The sequence below is a fragment of the Alosa sapidissima genome, chromosome 16 (genome assembly GCF_018492685.1).
Source record: "Alosa sapidissima isolate fAloSap1 chromosome 16, fAloSap1.pri, whole genome shotgun sequence".
NCBI classification, from domain to species: Eukaryota; Metazoa; Chordata; class Actinopteri; order Clupeiformes; family Clupeidae; genus Alosa; species Alosa sapidissima.
Genome location: NC_055972.1, coordinates 16,683,798 through 16,698,533, shown reverse-complemented (window position 1 = coordinate 16,698,533; position 14,736 = coordinate 16,683,798). Strand labels below are relative to the sequence as shown.

The 14,736-nt window shown below is 41.8% G+C and overlaps 1 long non-coding RNA gene across 1 annotated transcript in view; it reads right to left on the bottom strand.

Moving 5' to 3' along the window:
- Nucleotides 1-916: 916 nt before the first annotated feature.
- Nucleotides 917-14,736, bottom strand: part of LOC121685453 — a 19,666-nt gene continuing 5,846 nt past the window's right edge. The window contains exons 2-3 of the long non-coding RNA XR_006023362.1: nt 10,969-10,971; nt 917-1,464 (exon numbers count right to left, since the gene is read on the bottom strand). This is a non-coding gene — a long non-coding RNA (uncharacterized LOC121685453). The remainder of the gene's footprint in view (nt 1,465-10,968; nt 10,972-14,736) is intronic.

Genomic DNA, 14,736 nt, shown 5'->3' with positions numbered 1-14,736 from the left:
TTTGCAGAACATTTCATTCCTTCATTACCAAAACAGAATATTAGACAGAACTTGGCGCTGCTGTTTTTGTTTTTATCACCAAGAGCGTAGGAGCGGCTAGAATCCAAAGTGTTAAGCTAACACTAGTCTTGTTTTGTTTTTGAGTAGATGTGTTGTTTTGTTTTACATCTACACTCAAGTATTAATAGACTGATAGATGATGAATCCAGGATTCATGTCGTAATAACCTTTTTCAAGTGTGCAACAGCATAAGCTCAAGAGAGCATGGTTAGGCCTCTTTTAAGTACGCCTGAGCTAACTAGCTGCCGCTAGGGGCGTCTAGATGTCTTTGTCTATGAGCTAACATGAGTACATGATGAAAAGGCTTGACTAAACTTCTTTTGTTTTTTTTAAGCAGAATTTTTTTTTTCCTGCAGCCCGTTTAAGTTGTCCTCCAGCTCCATGGAGCTGTGTGTGTCCTTGTGTGTCCAGTATGAATGAATGCACGTGTGGGCCGGCCCTGTGTGTGTGAATTTATTTTTAAATCTTTTATTTCTTTATATGTGTTTGTTTCCATTTTTTGTTTCAAGTCCTTCTGTTTTGAAATGTATGGGTGAGGAATTGTTGCAAGTTTATAATCTTATCAGGATCAAGGACTTCAATACCTTTATTTTATGTATCAAGTAGTTTTTTCTTTTCCTGTAACTTTTATTTCCCAGCTGAAATGGATTGCTGTTTAAGATGTTTTAGGCCTACTTGATGAGATACAATTTATTTTAAGTCTGATCTACTGATTCCTATTTTTTTCTTCAGAAACAACATTTATTGTGTCTTTCATTCTTTTAAATCTTCAATTTTTATTTTATGCTTTTCTTGCCTCTAAGTTTCACCCAACTATGAAACAGGATTATCTGAACTGTTGAATGTTGAAATGATGTTGTCTTTGTTTTCTTGGGTCAAAAGTTTTCAAACCTTTTGCTATCTTATCTCACTGCCTTTGTTTTTATCATCACTGTATTCTATAACCAACCCCCCAGCCTCTCCCCCATGGACACAAAGGAGCTTCACTGGGGAGAGATATGAACCTATGAGGAGTGTTAATGGCAGACCATTGTTGATTTCAACCATTTTTCTTTCTTTTATTTATTTTATCTTTTGAGGGACACCTTTTGGGGTTTAAGATGTTAAGACATATTTTTTATTTTTGCTTGTATGCCAATGGGAAATGTTTGCTACATGTTTACGCCTTGTTTGATGAGGGCAAATGTTCCATTGAGTGGATTCATACCCACTACTTGAGTTCTTTATGTTTGAAATTACCTTTTATTTGTTTTAGTTTTGTATTTTCTTTTCCTTCATTCATATTGGGATCACAATTTGTTATAGTTAAGAAACTATAAAACGGGGGAGATAGATGGTATTGACTTGAAATACTTTCTTCTCTAAGTTTACTGGTTTTATTGCTCAAATGGTCATTTTTAAATGCTTTTTCTTTTTAAACATCTTCACCAAAAGTTTATTTATTTTCTTTATATTGGCCTTTGCCAATAGATGCAAACCTATTCACTAATTTGTTTTATTTGCTGTTGATCCGATGCAAATGTCTCTGTTTGGAGGTAAATAGCCCTGCTATGTTAGAAGACCCATAGGTGTGACTGTCTCCAATTGAGAAACTAAATACATTAGCATACTTTTGTTGACTTTTGTTGACTGCATTCACAAGACACTGCTCGACTCTGTTTACACTCATGCTAATGTCTCTCCAAGTTGTTGTGAAACCACTCTCTTTTGAGGGACAGCCGTGGCCCACTGGTTAGCACTCTGGACTTGTAACCGGAGGGTTGCCGGTTCGAGCCCCGACCAGTGGGCTGCGGCTGAAGGGCCCTTGAGCAAGGCACCTAACCCCTTACTGCTCCCCGAGCGCCGCCATTGTAGCAGGCAGCTCACTGCGCCGGGATTAGTGTGTGCTTCACCCCACTGTGTGCTGTTTGTGTTTCACTAATTCACCGATTGGGTTAAATGCAGAGACCAAATTTCCCTCATGGGATCAAAAAAGTATATATACTATACTTATACTCTCCAGTCTCTCCAGGTTCCAGGGACAAAGGGAGGTGCGACATGCCTTTGTCTTCGACAGGCCACTAAGGAAACATCTCAGAAGATCCTTTCAAGGTGGCGGATGGCTCCACCAACCAGTCTCAGCTACCACGCCAGGTACAGCCCAGAGCAGCAGCAGTGGGGACCAGGCCATGCCACTGGACGAGATTGATGGACCAGACAACTCTGCCTTGGGCTCAGGTACAGCCCAGAGCAGCAGCGGTGGGGGCTAGGCCATGTCATGAGACGAGACTGGACGAGACTCAGGAACCACAGGTCCAACGGAACCTGTGGCAGAACCAACTGCCATCACTCCTGAAGCAACAAAACTGGACTGACTGAAAGCAACGAAAGGGGGTGCCGAAAGCAGCCTCGCACTCCCGCATCATCAAAGACACTCATGACACATTGTTCACTGCCCGCAATACATGTGGACATATTTGGACTGACACAAGGGTGCACGCCGAACACGGCCTGCCATGCACACCCTTTGCACTCGCATACACTTACACTGAAACAATGCAGACACATTCAAGTTTAACAAGAGGACCCTTCTTCAATGGAAGAGAAACACAAGAAGGGGTGTATGCTGAACGCTGCATTTCTTTTTTCTTGTCACGCTATCCTTGCTCACGCACACACTTACATTGATTATGGATTGATTATGGACTGAGTATGGACTATATAAAAAAGAAGAAAAAAAAATTGTTCAAGAATGCTCATGTTTATGGAATCTTAGGTTAAAATTCAAGTCATTCAGACTTGAAAAGGGGGAATTGATAGCAATAATTTTACGGTTAAAATTAATAACCTCCATAACTGATAGTATATTTTTACTACCATATTTCTCTTAAGACTCAATCAGGACGATGCAAGATCAGGATCCAGGCTTTTATTCTTTTCAATGAGGGGTCAGTGGCCCTCAAGGGAGAGAAGTACATGTTTGTTTCACCCCATCATGGATTTCACCAGATTCTCAGTATTCTCTGACTTCTCTGACTTCTCAGAAACAGTCTACCATATTTAAAGTTACACACAAAGAGACGGAGTGACCTCTAGGTCCAACCCAGTTTGAATATGCAATAGAAAGGGAGGATGAGGATTAGGCCTTCATCAGGTCTGGTCAGCTTCTATTGTCTTTTAATTAAAACTAAGTAAGTATAAGTATATATACTCTTTTGATCCCGTGAGGGAAAATTGGTCTCTGCATTTATCCCAATCCGTGAATTATTGAAACACTGCACACAGTGAACACACAGTGAGGTGAAGCACACACTAATCCCGGCGCAGTGAGCTGCCTGCACCAACAGCGGCGCTCGGGGGGTTAGGTGCAGTGAGGGGTTAGGTGCCTTGCTCAAGGGCACTTCAGCCGTGGCCTACTGGTCGGGGTTCGAACTAGCAACCCTCCGGTTACAAGCCCGAAGCGCTAACCAGTAGGCCACGGCTGCCCCAAGGAAACTACCCCAGGAAACTACCCCCTTTCCTGGGAAGTCCTTCAGAGGCCTGGACACATGCTGTTCTACAAACATTACAGTAACATGTCACACCTGGTGATAGGCAAAAGGCTATAGACAGGCAAAAGACAGGCTTTCATTGAATTCAAGGATAAACAAAGGATGCTTCCATACAGACCAAAGACACACACAGGGTACACATGGGTACAAAAATCACAGATGACCATAAGAAGTACGCAGTATGTACATTTACAGAAATGAGGCTGATTCACAACACTTTCAAATCCCCCTTTTCAAGTCATAAAGACTTGAATCATTAAATGATTCACATAAAATATGAATCAGCTTATAACAAACAGAGGACTTTTAGGGTGTGGAAGGAGGTTACAGATCATGGAAGAATAAAAATAACAACAGTAGAAAGACTGACATATTCTACCATCATCTACCATAGAAACAGCTAAGAAAATGCAACCAAAGCCAGTTTCCATTCTTCTTGTGGTGCACAATGCAATAGAATAAAATCACAGGTGGGTTGCTTTCATGTGGTGCACAATGTTTAGAATGTGTATGTGTGTGCAAAATGTGCTTAGGGCGGCGCTTGGCTCTATTAATAGGGGGCGTTCCCCCACACCCTGTGTTCCTCTTCTTTTTCTTCAATCTTTCCTTCTCCAGTTAAAGTATACCAACAAAATAAAATTCTCTAATCTGAAGGTCAGGGTCGACTACCTGGAACCTTCGGATCCTTGCTGTTTTTGGGAGTTATTCTGCCCACAGCAGGTCCACTATTCTAAATTGATCCAATCTTTCTCGTGATGTTCTGACCAAGGTCCTTTTGTGGGATGGTACACAAGACTTCCAAATGCTGCTCTCCCAGGAACACTGTGCTGCTGGGGTCTTCAGGGGTGGTGTTGGATATCAGATCAAAGGGCTGTCCCCCTTTCGATAAGCTGTGTCTTCCACCATCACACTTCTGTCCCATCCATCACACTTCTGTCCCATGAGAAGCCAACGGAGGAAGTGAGACATGCGTCGTTAGGATGTCTCTGGGTCTACGACTTCAGAGTCTGTAAACAGATCTTGAAAATACATGTCTTGGAGCAAGAAGTTTTAGCTGTCATTCCAGTACTAATAAGCAAATGATCATTCAGTGGAGTTCAACATTTTTCAAAGATGACGTCAGCTGCAGTCAGGTCTGTCTTGACCTCTCAGTTATACCTCCAAACACGCAAACAATACAGTACATGAACTTTGAGGCTTGTGATGCCTCAGAACAGAATTCCTAGTAATAATGTAAACATTTCTTATGACAGTGGTAACAAAACATCTCGTCCAAATCTATTAAACAGTGTTCTTGAGAAGTAAAGTTTCTTGAGGAGCCCAAGTCCTCAACCTATAATGTAACAGGCTATCTACACACATCACCATCACCATTGTTGTCAACCATCCATTGTTATCAACCATCCCCCTCGGATCGGTGGCACACCCTTGTCCACCAGATCCGCTTCCGAAACTGATAACAAAACAAACTACATTGTATGAAATAACATGGTACGGTTCTGCTTGTAGACATCAAATACCATCCGGTGATGGGTGGCTAGGAGCAAAGCTTGTAAATGTATGAAATAAATCATTAAAAACAACAAACAAACAAACAATATAAAAAAAAATGAAACTTCAACCCGCTTTCTAATGAAATTAAAATATATCAGCAGTTAAAGCAAGCAAACAGACCATCAGAAATTTAACCAATGAGAACATGAAAAAAATTTAAAAAAAACACAGCCAGGAAAGGCTCAAATGAGGATTATATAAAAATTATCCTCCTGTTATCTTAGCACCTATAATGGAATTGGGAAATCTGTAACCATATCATCTGAGCAACAAGTATTCCTAGTCAGGACAAACTGAAAAGGAAATCAAATGAAATAAACCGTAACATAAAGAAATAAAAGGTGCAACAAAATAACCAAAATAAAATTCAAAGTCAAAGAGAATCAAATCAAAGAAAGTAAAGAAATGATATTAGTTACTACCAGCATCTGTATAGCCTAGGTGCTTTAAAGCAACAACAAAAAAGAAGTTACAGAGTCTATGCTCTTAGACCGGAGCATACAACAAAAACCAGTACATAACTTATTATCTTCAGCTTTAAGTGACTAGAGTAACATTATAAAAACAGGACCGTGATTGTAGATCACGAAAGAAATGAAATCTGTGTTACATTTATAAAAAGTTCCCTTTGGTACAAAGCTATTACCATTATAATTAAGTTTCCACATTCACACATGCTCGCCAGCACATAGACTCACACATTCATTCATTCATTCATTCAGGGCCCATGTTGACAATAGCAGTGACAAGACAGACAAGACAAGACAAGACAAACTCATCATGTTGCAACACATAACACTGAACATAGAAAACTCCATCTTTGCAGATGGGGCAAATATTACTTGGATCCTGATCAAACATCATAAGTCTCCATAATTTAAAAGTTGCATTATCAATACAATTTCAAACTAGTTGCACTTTTATCAATTTGAAGAACACAGTATCATACCAACTCCAATGTCTTTACTTTAAACGGTGGAAAACGTCATTCGACGCCCAACTATTAATATTACGCTTTCAGTTCAACATCTTTATAGGCTACTTCAAACTGTGATCTTAGTTACGCAATCTAAAGATGCTTTCATACATCTGTTATGACAGAAACACTCTTATGCAATTTCATTTTCAGGTGAGAAATTCTTAGGCGAGCAGTCCCCCTTTTTGGTAGACTTTTACAGGAGATTGGTAATTTCTCCCAACTACCCCAGAATTTTGACCCCAAAATTCTGAATAGTGTCCATAGGACCGACTGCATTTTAGTCTTAAATGCATAGGCTATTTCCAGAAACAAAGACTGTTTCTAACACCGAAAGCTTAGATTCATGGAACCGATATGGTATTTATTTCAATACCTAGAGCCATTTCCAGAAACAAAGACTGTTTCTAACGCCCGACCAGTCTGACTAGAACTGTTTAGGAGCTCCCTAGATCTCACCACCAGAAAATATCAATTACCTTACCTTAAGAGTGTGCCGTCAAACACGATGTTGAAGATCGCTCAGCAAAATTTGAATCCAATTTAAATCCAAAATTTTAATCTCACGGTTGGAACCTCCATGAAAGTAATTGTGGTGAATAATTACTTAATATTAATCTTAGACTGGCAAACTTCAGGAAAAACTCAGGAATCAAGTTTATTCTGTTACAAGCAGAGAGGGTACAAAAAATGGTCTATGGTCTATGTAGGCCTAGCCCAGGCCTGGAAGGCCTAGGTTGGCCTGTAGCCAACTTCTCCTCTCTTCCGTTCTACATCCTTCTAGTCTTAGTCTAAGTCCAAGTCTTAATCTGGCAAACATTGCAGTTTAATTACTTTTGTAAGGGTTAAACAAAGGAGAATTTTGGCGCCAAAACAAGCCCACTTGGTTGGCTCTCCACTTGGCAACAGACACACCTACCCACACCCACTTCACACCCATCCATTCTTATCAGAATAGCACGAGGAGAGATATCTTATATATCAGAAATATCACTTATAGAATGTTCCAAACATTCTCACAATCAAATCATTACAATCCTTGGACTGAGACTATCACAATGATACCGAACATGAATACATTTACATTTCATGACACATGGATACATTATATCAAGGTAACATCCTTTGTCCTGTGTACCTGTAGCCCTTGAATCATTACATTAGCATTCCATTGGGGGAGGGGAGGGTGTCTTTGTTTTAAACCAAGAAGGGTCACATGGCCAAATAAAAATAGTCTAGAAATTAAATTATTATTAATTTTAACCGTAAAATTATTGCTATCATATGTAGGTGTGCAATTGTGCACATGTGTGTCCGTGTCCTTTCGATTAACCTCAGGATAGAGACTTACACATCCAGAGAGGCACATACAGACACCCATGGACACACATAAACACACAAGCTGACAAAATAGAGACCCACACAAACTCAAGGGGAACCAACACACTCAATCAACACATATTAACAAGTGATATTTGAAGCACTTGTCATTTTCGCCCTAGATGATGTTTCCACCCTGCGCTCCAAAGCCTAGCAGCCTAAGGCCCACTCACCAGCCTAACTAACCTTTGGCATTCAAAAATAATATTAAACACCTGCAGCTCAGCTTGCCAGCTAATGACTCAAAATAATTAAGACTAAAAAAAGCCATAAGGTTATTCATTTATTGTTACTGGAGGGGAAGGACTGCGCAGGATTAGTGAACCAAATAAAGAGGTATTATGGCTAATATTCAAATCAACAGGGAGATGTGTCTCCTCTTCTGGCTCCGCCTGTTTCGCTGATGCAAACATTACCATAGCAACGCAGACACTTGTGAACACACTTGTCCTCTCTGTTTAGCTCTTGTTTGGTTTCATGTTTAATTGTAAATTCTTTGTAGCAGTGTGTGGGTGTGTGTGTGTCTGTGCGTGTGTGTTTGTGCGTGTGTGTCAGTCATTTCGATAGACCTGCAAAGGTATCCACAGATTGGCTATACCTGATTGAGTTCCAATGGGTGTCTCTGCCTTACGTGACACGTGACATGATGTGTTTTAGGGATGTTTTTTTTCCGGACTGTTGAAAGCTAGTCTCCTCTGTTTTCAGTCTAATATGTTACGGTGGTGGGGGGCCGGTGACTGCCCCTCTCAGCCATAGAATTGCCGTGAAAAGGGGTGACGGCACAAGACTAGGGCTGGAGAAGAGAAAGAGGGGGAGAGAGAGCTAGATGGAGAGAGGGAGAGAGAGATGGAGAGATGAGAAAGGAGGGGGGACAGCCGGCAACAATGATGGAAGTGAGGTCTTTTCTTATTATCCCCTGTATGGCTATGGCGCAGTCCCCCTTTTCCACCCATCAGAAATGCATTCACATTCTCTCTCTCTCTCTCTTTCTCTCTCTCACTCTCTCTCTCTCTATGACACACACACTCACACACACACAACTAGATTGACAAAATATGTTGCCTCAGGGTGGGGAAAAGAGAGTCGTAGTCAGTGAGGGAAAGATGAAGGTAACACTATCATATCAGTGAGAAAAGCAGAGATAGAGACTCTGTGTGTGTACGCGTGTGTGCGTGTGTGTGTCTGTATGTGTGTGTGTGTGTGTGTGTGTGTGTGTGTGTGTGTGTGTGTTTGAAGAGATAGAGAGAGGTGGAGATGAAGGGAGGCATTGGTGTCATATCAGAGCGAGGAAGAGAAACTGAAAATGAGAAAGATTGAGACAGATAGCACTGCAGAATGGAAGATATTGGAATTACTGGAAGAGGTATTATGTTCAAAGCGGCTCAACTTCAGTGCCTTTTAGTTGCAGTGAGAAAAAAAATCAAATTAGGATTCTTAAGTATTTAACACAGAATGCTTCACTTTTTGCAAGCAATTTTCAGAGGAACAGTTGGCCTTTTGTTGCAGTCAACTTTTATCTGTGTGCATCCCTGCTTGGTCCCTGTCATTTCAGTTTTGTAGTCTTAGTATGAAAACAGTGACCTTTTCAGGTCAAATTAACCTGTCTGTGTTGTCATTACTGAAAACAAACCACAAAAGAGAAGAACTGGAACGGACAAGCTTGAACAGCAATCACCTGCTGAGGACCTGCAGATTCCCCTGGTGTCTTAGGTAAAGGTTAACACGCTAGTGTAGACTGACAAACATAATTATGAAAATGAAAAACAGATGGGACAGCAACTTGATCCTATGAAAATATTGTTTTGCATTTGAATGCGGTGTTACATCCTATGCCTTAATGATGTGTAAGGCATTCCTTCAATGCATTGCAACAGTGAGTGACAGTTAGTGGTTAAAATGTGATGTCACCTTTATGGCCATCAACAGAGTTTTCTGCATTTCACCAAGTCTGAGAAGGGACAAAACAGATATGTTAACCCTCCAAAGCTCATGCCTTCATCCTACTTTCAGTAACTGGAGACACTTGAGCAGGAATCACAGATGCTAGGTCTGGATTTTGTTATTACCTGAAACTGCAGCAGCCGATACACTGGCATGCCAGGCTTGCTTCTGACTAAACTAAAGGAGGACGGCCCGCTGTCCTTATGGAGGGTGGTGGTGTGTGTGTGTGTGTGTGTGTGTGGGGGGGGGGGGGGGTAGCTTCCATTTCACCGAGAGCACTGAGAGCCGCCGGGACTTCAAGCTCGCTTTGCCTGCTAATGATTTAAATAGAACTCAATTAGTAGACGTGTGACAGGTAGGAGCGGGTGTCATTTGTCATGTAGAGGCAAAATAAGACATCTCAGGTGAGGCCCTTAGATGTGCTCTCAAACGCGACTTATGATTGATTCAGCAAAGATGTTGTTTAAATCTCTTAACAATTCTGTTCAATCAAGATTTCTTTAGAAGCTTTTCTGAAAGTTTGCTTGCTAATTTGACTTTGAGGTAGGAGCCTTATCCACCTATCTTTTTGAAAGAAAATATTGGTGTACCATAGCACTGCTGAGAGAGGGAAGGAATTAATAAAAATTGCCCTCACCATATCTACAACTCTAAACCACCAGCTCTTTCTGAATTGTTCTGTTCAATTGAATCTGTTGAAGGACATGACTACTGAGAATTTTGGCATGGTTTGCTAGTAAAGCCTGGCCTCAATGAAGTACTCATCCTTAAAGAATTAATAATATAAACAATTTTTCTAACAACGGGTGATTCAGGCTTCCAAATCTCCAAACCTCCACCAATAGGTAAATTGAGACTGAGACTTTGCACATAATTTCTCCAGGTGGCATATATATTATGGTTTTATTATGAGAAACCAGGTATTCTATTTTAGTGAAAGCAGACCCATGTCTTCACCTGCTCTCACCCATGTTCCCTCTGAAACCATGACATAGTTACATTTCACAGTGATGAACAATGCTTCTGTTGATATTGCTGCTGATTCCTAGTGTACTGCTCTAGATAGATAGATAGATAGATACTTTATTGATCCCCAAGGGGAAATTCAAGATATGTGGATGGAGACAGATGAGATGAGATGAGGATTTCATCTGAGGAGGCTGACCACAACTGAACTGAGGGGACTGGAGTCCATTTGTGCTGCCCTCTGTCCTATGAGAGCAGAGTAATACTCAACAGTACTCATAGAGCAATGTGCTGCAATGCAGTTTATGCAGTCATAGTCCAATACTCTAATGTAAACTGAGGACAGTGTGCTTTAAGATATATGCTTTTCATATGTGTAGTTACAGTACATCTGAACTGTGAGCACATTTTGAAATACAGCATTTGTTTTTTGTTAGAAACCCAGCTATTTGACTGTGATTGTATGTTCTTCTAAATCAGCTGTTTTCCATAGATGAATTTTTCTTGACTTAATTGAGCGCTAGCTATTTTAAAATTTAAAATGCATGAGGATTTTTAAACCCTCTGGTCATGAGCTTTGTAAGATTCAAAAGAGAAAAACAGAGCTATAAATAAAATAAAACCATCTTGACATACAATAGCAACACATTTAAGAAAACCAAATGTTTTTTTTTTTCTTTTTTGTGACAAATGGGTTTATGATGACTCATACACTGTTTATTGTTAGATGATTACCATAGTAACTAATTACTGTTCAACATTAATCTCGGTCTTGCGTTAGGATTACATGGTGCATCCTGAAATCTAAAGCCATGCCCACTCAAGGATTACATTTCACTGGTCCTCCAGTGTTCAATAATGTAGTTTATTGTTCACCCTATAACTGAATAATTTCCTGTTGATATTAAAAACTATTGGTGCCAGTTGGACAGTGAAAAATATTTTATAAAATAGTATCAAATCTTTTATCAGTCATATCTTTTATTATTTCTTTAATTATTTTATTACTTTTACTATATTTTAATTGTTGTGATTTGCTGATTTTTGCTGATTTCTACTGATGAAGTAAAGCACATGAACTGCCTTGGTACAAAATGTGCCTTATGAATAAAATTGCCTTGCCCTTTTATTGTAGAATGTGCACAGTGCACCAAGCCTATTACTGTAGTTATTTTTTGATAGGTTTAGTTTAGTTTAGTTAGTCTGATTTTTGGACATAGACCAAAATGATACGTCTCGACTCTATAATATCTAATAAATGTGTTTTATTGAACCTGCAAGCTATATAATCATTTTGCCACATATTGTGGAAGACTGGTGGCTATGAGTTTTTATTAAGATTTAACTACTTTTATTATGTAAGATTCCGCCAGTCTTAAATGTGTTGGGGCAGGAGTAATGGATGACATAATTAAATGCATCTTTTATGAATTCAAGGGAAAACATTAAAAAATAATAGCACACGGTGCAAGTCTGGGTTAGGGCATGTCTCCACCACAGAGGTTCTTTTTAGGGCTAACAAATAGCAATGGGCTGCCCCTACACGGTCTGTGTGCCTTTGTACAAACTGTGGCAGTGTGCCCCTTGGCGACAGACTCGTGTGCTGTCCGCGTAGCCGTGCTTGTAGCCTGCTCCGGTGACAGCCCAGACAGGGTTGGAGGCGAGAGAGCGTCTAGAGCGGAGGAGATAAAAATGAAGCAAACACTGACAGCTGCCTCCTTTGACCCCCAACTACACCCCCACCAGCCCCCCCTAAACCCCAACCGCAACCAAACCCCACCCACAATACTTTCCCAAAGCAGTGGAGACTCTTCGCAGGCCAGCCCTAATGGAGCCGGCCACTGCCTCCGCTGCTCCAGGGCATGATGCTAATGCGTTGCCATGGGAGGCTTGACCAAGGTGGCCCTGTTTCTGTTTCTGCTCCTGCTCCTGATGGGGTGCAGAGGGGAGAGGGACACAACAAAAATATCTTTGTTGGAACAAGACACTCAGAGAAGAGGGAAAAAAAGTGAGAGAAGGGAGGGGGCATGAGAGAGAGAGAGAGAGAGAGAGAGAGAGAGAGAGAGAGAGAAACAGAGAGAGAGAGAGAGAGAGAAACAGAGAGCTAGAGGGAGGGAGAGTGGAGATGGGACTGGGGTTTCAGTGGGACGACAGCAGTGACTCTGGCATACTTTCAGGGGTTACTCGCCAATGTTCAGCAAACAGCCCTGAACACATAACTCACAGGGGAACACAACTCATAACAAAGACCTCGGAGAGATACAGGGGGTGAGATACACAGAGAACCAGAGAGAGAGTGAGAAAGTGTGTAATATCAGAGAATGGGACAGAGAATGAGAAACTAAAGGTAAAGGAAAGTGAAAAGAAGGGAGTAAAAGGAATGGATCGAGGAAGAGAAGGCACAAATGATACTGAAAAAGAAAGAGAGCGACTGAACCCCAGAGAGAGAGAAAGAGAGCCGGCATGAGACAACGAGTGGAAGTGTGGCGGCGCCGCAGTTCTGAGGCGCTAGCAGGTGATTTTTCACCCGGCTCATTAGGGTGGCAGCCAAAATGGCGGCGGTGGTAGTGGGGGGTGGGGGGGTGCCAGCGCCCAGCGCCCAGCGCCCGGGCCTTCTCCTCAAGGTCAGGCCTGGCCAATACATCACAGCTAGCCTCGCCCCGCGGCCTCCACGTCCCGACACACCACGGTCACAGGAACACATTGCGCCACCAAAACTAATCACCCCAGTGGGCTGAGAGTCGCCGTCGCGGCGGTTAAGTCATCTCTAGCAACCCTGCCCTTCAACTTCAGATGGACGGGGGAAAAATCAACCCTGACAGCAATGTATGCAGAAGTCTGAGAGGATGATTTGAAATGAACGGATGACAAAAATCAGTTTGTCAGTGTGTCAGAACAGTGTAAAAATAGTGATTGCATTCACACATATAGATATGTGATTGTTTAAAACTAAATTAGATCGTTGTAAAATTATCGTATTATACGCACATCAAAGCAAAGACAGAGACATCTCCATGTTTTTGTGTATATGCGTATTTTAAGATGATTAATCTTCACAGGATTTAGGGGTTATTTTGGTCTTTACTGGAGTCAGTTGGATTTCAAGAAAAGGATTATTTGGACATGACAAAGCAAAAAAGAAACAGTGGAGAGAAAAATCAGAGAAAGAGAGAAAGAGCGAGAGATAGAGAGAGAAATATTGAGGAAGCAAGAAGAAGCGAGAGGCGGAAGAGAGAAGCCACGGGAATGTGCAGGCTTTCTCCGGGATAAGTGAACGCACTGAAAGATTCAACGAGTCATTAGGGCTGATCAATCAGCTTTGTAATGGCGGGCGCAGGTTTGACAGCATATGGCAGCCTCCCGCCAAAGTATTTTAGGAGAGGAGTCGAGCTCTCCTCTCGCCCAGCGGGGAGGAGACGAAGCCGTCGAGAGACCAGGCCGCTCCTCATCACTTCTCTCTACTACACCCCCGCCGGTGGTTCTGCTGCGCACACACATTTGCCAACACGTTCAGCGAAGTTTGCTCTCGAAGCTCATCTCATTTAGGTTTTTTTTTTTTTATCTCTCGGTAGTGTGGTCGCATGGATTATGTCCCCGAAGAAGATTGTCCTTTTGTGAAAAAAAAACATGATCTCCCCTTTTTTCCCTTCTTAATTTCTCACTCTCTCCATCACTCTTTCTCTCTTTTACTTGCATGCTCTCTCTCTCTCTCTCTCTCTCTCTCTCTCTCTCTCTCTCCTTATTTTTCTCCCTTATCTCTGCCTCTGTTCACATATGATCATTATTATTAGATTTTTCTTTTGGGGTTGTCTTCAGATGGAGGCTCTCTTTATCTTGGGCTTTAGAGGGGGCTCAGGGGGCCATCATCAGTAATCAGGATGATAATGCCCGTCTGCCCGCCTGACACTGTGTGGCATAGCCATCCAGGTGTTCCCGGAGGGTGATGGATGCTTCTCACATTATGCAGACAGACGGTTGCTCTCTGCAACACCTCTGCACGTCTCTGTGTGTGTGTGTGTGTGTGTGTGTGTGTTTTTTCCTGGAAAATCTTTCCAGGCTCAGCTTCCCGGCAGTTGCCTCAGCTCAGCACAGGGAGTGTGTGTTTGTGGCTGAGCATGTGTGTGTGAGAGAGAGTGAAAGAGGAAGAGTATGTGTGTGTATGTGTGTGTGTGTGTGTGAGAGAGAGAGAGAGAGAGAAACAGTGTGAGTGAGAGAGAGAGGGAAAGAGAGAGAGAGAGAGAGAAAGAGAGAGAGAGAGAGAGAGAGAGAGAGAGAGCTGTCCCCCCACCCCTTTGTCAGGTTTCTGACTGAAATCCAATGTGCCCTCCT